The sequence below is a fragment of the Siphateles boraxobius genome, unplaced genomic scaffold (genome assembly GCF_051911475.1).
Source record: "Siphateles boraxobius isolate OS27281-9 unplaced genomic scaffold, OSU_SipBor_1 120, whole genome shotgun sequence".
In the NCBI taxonomy this organism is placed as follows: Eukaryota; Metazoa; Chordata; class Actinopteri; order Cypriniformes; family Leuciscidae; genus Siphateles; species Siphateles boraxobius.
Window position 1 is genome coordinate 1817255 of NW_027508723.1, and position 6000 is coordinate 1823254.

Consider the following 6000-nt stretch of genomic DNA (forward strand, 5'->3'; position numbering starts at 1 on the left):
AAAAAGAAGAAATAAGAAAAAAAACGTATCTCGTTATTTCGAGATATTAAGCCGTTATTTCAACATAATATCTCGTTATTTCGACATAATATGTGTGACTTCTGTACAGTTCTGTCTCATAAGATTACAGGCTAGGATACAGTTGATGTGTAGATTTGACGATCGCCATCTCCGTAGTGAACGCGCCTATAGAGAGAAATGCACATAATGGATTACAGAGAGAGTAGCCTATTTATTTTCGGTTTGAATTGTTTCGTTTAAGTCATTTCAAGCTTAGATAGGCTATCCCAGATAGCATGTAACCATTGAAACAATGTTGATGCGTCAACGCTGATTACATTGAAATGACGTTAGAAAGTGATGTTGCTTTAGCATCACTCTTGCACCCTCAGTTAATATTGAAATAATTTTGAGAATTCAACCAAAAATCAATGGCAATAGTATTGATTCAACATTACAAAGTGATATTTTATCAACATCACTTTTGCACCCTCAGTTAATATTGAAATAATGTTTAGATTTCAACCAAAAATCAACGGTAATAGTATTGATTCAACATTACAAAGTGATGTTTCAAAATCACTTTTGCACCCTCAGTTAATGTAGAAACTATGTTGAACAAAAAATCAAAGGTAATGCTATTGAATCAACATTACACTATGATTGATTCTACATCACTGATGCTGAATCAATATTGAAATTAACAAAAATAATCAATGGTAATATTGTTGAATCAACGTTCCACTACGATATTGAATCTAAATCACTGCTGTTGAATTAACATTGAAATGAACCAAAATAATCTTTGGTAATATGGTTTGATCAATGTTACAATGTGATGTTGATTCTAAATACATTTAGTTGAAACACAGAAAATACAACTGAAAAGGAATGTCAAACAATGTTGCCATCCGATGTACCAAGTTAATGTTGAAACAACATCAACATTTCAACTACACTTCAATGGTGTGTCAACAAATTCCTGACCATTTCAAAATTTGGCGAAAACCTTTTAAAATATAAATGACACCTTTCCAGCAGTTGAGTCAATTTATTTTATTCAATCAATCAATGACAAAAATATATTAAAAGATTATTCGTTAAAAAAGAAAGGGGGAGAAATAGGACAAAAGCATAAACTTTAAAAATAAAATTGGCTTCAGAAGTCTGATGTCATAACTGGGTGGTTCTTCAACTATAGGCACTTTTGGCCTTGTGAACTTGAGGGGGAAAAAAAGTGTTCAAATCAAAATTGTCACAGTCTAACAGTTAAATATAACTAGTCTAGTTTAATGATCCATAAGAGAACGCACTTACATTATAAGACAAATTGGTGTTTTTTGACATATTTTCCCATCTGCACTGAACAAATGTCATTTCCATCACATGTAAATATATGATTATTATTTTAAAATATTATTATATAGATCATTTCTTAACAGTGTAAGACCACTTTCACACATAGTATTACCAGTTTATACCTAGATTGCAATTACCATAGATTTGTGGATTAAGTAAATTAATTGTCATGAGGCCCAAACACAAAGCGTACATCCACCACAACCTGAAACATAATATTGAATTGGTTAGATACATTTAAGAAAAATAACTACTTGTGTTATTATATTAAGTGGACCATTATCCCATAAACTATGCAGATATTTTTAATGAGTGATTAGAATTTTGTATATATTTTTAAAAAAAGTTATGTGGGGGTGGAAATGACAATGAATGGACGTCCATGTAGAAAAACAGAAGACATTTATTTGAAACTTTCTGAAACAGACAATTCCATTTAACAAATCATTATTCTCATTAGTCATTTGTTTGTTTGGTTCTGTTTTGGTATAGGACTGAGACCTTTCTGCAGTTGACTTCCGCGGCATCTTAAAAATAGATGAAAAGGCTTTTCAAAAATATATATATTTGAATAAATACATTAGCATTGTATATTTCAATAAATAAAATATACATATGTAGCCCCATAATCTATGAATTGCACCTTGTAAGCATAAATGTAATTTCCACCTCACCGTTGTCATTTCCACCCAAGAAGTAATGTGTTGGAAATGACGGTGGTGGAAATGACAATCCTGCAGTATTTTGTAAAAAAAATCCAAGCTAGTATTACAGATTAGCTATGAATTGGTAGCTAGCATTGCATGCATGCAAAATACATCCATTTATGTTAAAAAAATCTATTTATTTACAAACTCAATTGATGTTACGCCATGTTTGGAAATGACATACAATAAAAAAAAAATTCATTTCAAGCAATATTTACCTTGAGTTTTCTTCTTGGTGAAGAAATTAAAAATCTCCTCCATGTCAGACATGTGCTGTGATGTCATTGTTCATTTCCATAGAAACTACACAAACAATCTTTCAAAAAAGCCTTTTAAAAGGGACATTACAGCTGTGGTGGAAATGACGGCAATACTGTGGGACAACTATATTTTGTATATAAATCACATTAATAGTTGTCTGAACTTAAATACCACAATTATGTTTTGATTATTTTACTGATACTTTATACAGTCATATTAAAAAAAATAGATAAATCATTTTTTTACAACACTTTTTTCATTATTGAAGATCAGAAGTCTGGGTGTGGGACAAGCACAAAACAGCAATATTTGCATCTATAATTATGTTTAAAAAGATGAAAAAATCATCGTAGACTACCGGTAAAAAGTTTCTAAAGTACTTTCATTGTAAAGTTAACTATGAAAGTGTGAATCTTTCAAAATTAAATGTTTTTTTATAAAATATGATCAAAGGACATGAAAGTGCCCATAGTCTAAGAATTGCCCAGCTACAGGTGGTCCAACGGTTCAGGTTTTTAAAAATCTGTCTTGTATCAGACTACTGCCTCTTTTCCTCTGGGTTCTCTGAAATCTGAAAAAGAAAGCATGATGTTACTCAAGAACGAGTCAATTCAGTTGTCATACATACAGTCACATTCAAGAATGTTAAAACCCAATACGATCCAATACGATCCACTTTTCTCTTTTTTTTTAAAAGTTGCTGAACACAAAATATTCTAACTACGATTATAGTATCGTTAAATTCTGTTTATTTAATTTATTTTTCTAAAATCTATTAATGCTTCAATATCAAAAGAAAGTACTATGGCAGGGGTGTCCGATTTTATCTCCAGCCCTAATTAAACACACCTGAGGCGGCTAATCGAGCTAATCAAGGTCATTAGGATCAATGAACACTTCCAGGTGCTGGAGCTAAACTCTTCATGAAGAGGAACAAACACCTCTGAGCTATAGCCATTAACTACATCTCAGTTCATTTTCTGTGAAACTACTTGGCATTCAAGTAACAAGTTTATCTTGTAGAATAAAAGAGCTTAGGTTTTTTCAATGAAAATTTCTTTAAAGGGATATTTCAGCCCGTAATGAAAATTCTGTCATCATTTACTCACCCTCAAGTTGTTCCAACCCTGTATGAGTTTCTTTCTTCTGTTGAACACAAAATAAGATATTTTAAAGAATGTTGGTAACCAGAAAGCTGACGGTGGCCATTGATTTCCATAGTAGGACAAAAATGCCATGAAAGTCAATGGCTACCATCAACCATCACGTCTGGTTACCAACATCCTTCACTCTATCTTCTTTTGTGTGCAGCAGAAGAAAGACATTCATACAGGTTTAGAACAACTTGAGGGTAAATCAATGATGACATAATTTTCATTTCAGGCTGAACTATCCCTTTAAAGCTGCAGATTCACCTTATGTAGACCTTAATGTCTTTAAATATCACAAAATAGCCTTGTCAGTCACTTTCTTAATAAACACAAGATGTTTTTTGTTATTATGTTTCAGTGGACACAAGCCAAACTGAATGGAAATCAGTGACATTTCTCAAATTGAATACAGATTTAGGAATATGGATGGTTACCTGATTGAGCAGTGATAAGGCTCAGGATATCATCAAGTCCCAGGTCAGGTGATTATGCTGTCGACAACAACTCAGTGTATAATCAATGTCAGCATTATCAGGAGGGTGCTTCTCATTTTTCATTTATCTGCCTTCACTCCTACTAAAGGAGCTCTGCATGCAAGCACTGACGGATGAAGACATGGGCCATGTTTGCAGTGTAACATTCTTGCTCATGTTCATGTCTCCTGCACTTCAAGAAATCTGTTAAATGATGTTAGAACTTTATTCAGGAAATTCCTAATAAACTTTACTAAAGCAAGATGCATCTTTTAAGAATGTAGAAAAATAGATGCTTTATTCAAACAGTTTAATAACTTTTTAATGCATCTAATTACAGTGAGCAACAACGCAACTAAGCTTACAAAACAAAGGAACAGAGAAATAAGGTAGATGCACCATTGTTTAAAACTGTGCTAGAGAAGTCATGTAAGTATGTCAGGTGCTTCAACAAACAAGAGGTCTGTATAGGATACACCTATGTTTTCTCTCTAATGAGGAAGCATTAGACCACTGAGAAGTGCACATGCAAAACCAAAATGGGCGTTTACCAATCAGTGGCCAATTTCAAACTACAATAAATGTTTTTCAACCATTTTTCAACAGACTTGCTAAAATCATGAAGGCCCACCCCTAAACCAAGCCCCCAGTGGATTAGAGCAAATCGGGTAAAGCGGTTGAAAATGCCCATTGTGGTTTAAAAAAACGCCCCACTGATTGAGAAACACCCACTAGTGTTCTGCAGAGATATACATGCCTGAATGATCTTGCTCATCAACTACAAATCACTGTTAGTTCAATGTCACTGTCCCCGACCATGTGTGCTGTTGGCTTTCATCAAAATTTCAATGCTGATCCAACGCACTTTAAACATTGAAATGTCAATCTCAACCAAAATGATGGTTTGGATCAGAAATCAACATTGTATCAATGTCACCATGCTATCTGGGACATTTCTCGTGTCTGTGAGGCATACGCTGAGTTTCGATTCATTTATGATGAGATGTGCTGCAGTTCACGTGCAATGCAAGAGACCGCGCCTCTATGTCATGATTGTAGGCTATTGTCTATTGCTATTAAGATACAATTTATACAAAACGAAATTCACTTTAAAGAAAGTCTTTCTACAAAACAAAACTTAAGGAAGTGGTCAAAATCATGTCTGACCCACTCCATGTCTCTCGATATATTGCGTATACTTTTCATAATCAACATAGATGGAAAAAACATAACATTATAACAAATATGAAACTAAATGCGCTTATTTAATGGCTACAACACATATAGGCTTACAGACTCTCTATTTGTACAAATTGCTGCACATTCATTTAATTCTGAATTTTACACACATAAGTTGAAAGGCATTTGTTTGTGCATAGTGAAACATATCTGCAACATTTACCAAGTTCACGGATAATTGTGCATGCATTTATTAATCATTATGATACTAAAATCATAATAAAGTAGGCTACACTATGTACAAAAATCAGATGAGCCCAGAATGTGAACGCAACACGTTTAATTACACGTTATTAAGCATTTTCCTCCCATAGAAAATCATTATGAATGCTTAATGTGGCGTAATGCAGATTAGAATGTCAGGTTATTATGTCGAAATAACAAGATATGTCGAAATAACAAGATATGTCGAAATAACGAGTTATGTCGAAATAACAAGATATGTCGAAATAACAGATAATTATGTTGAAATACCAATGTCGAAATAATGACTTACTATCTCGAAATAGAAAATTTAATTTTTCTGCACCATTTGTTTCAGGGCTTCCATAGAACACAGCCTGAATATAATTGATTCCAGAAATAATTTTGGGGGGTGCTATGGGGGTGTTTTGGTCTTTCTTGGGCGTGCTGAAGCACCTGCATGATCCTACCATGCTACTGTAAAAATTGCGGCAGCATGCGAGTTATGCTTAACTAAAATAAAAGTATAACTCGATTTCAGCCGCATTCTGAGTCTGACAATATCGTTCGTTTTTATCCAAGGCAAGTGTTATTAGCTTGGGGAAATACATAGTGAAATGAAATCTT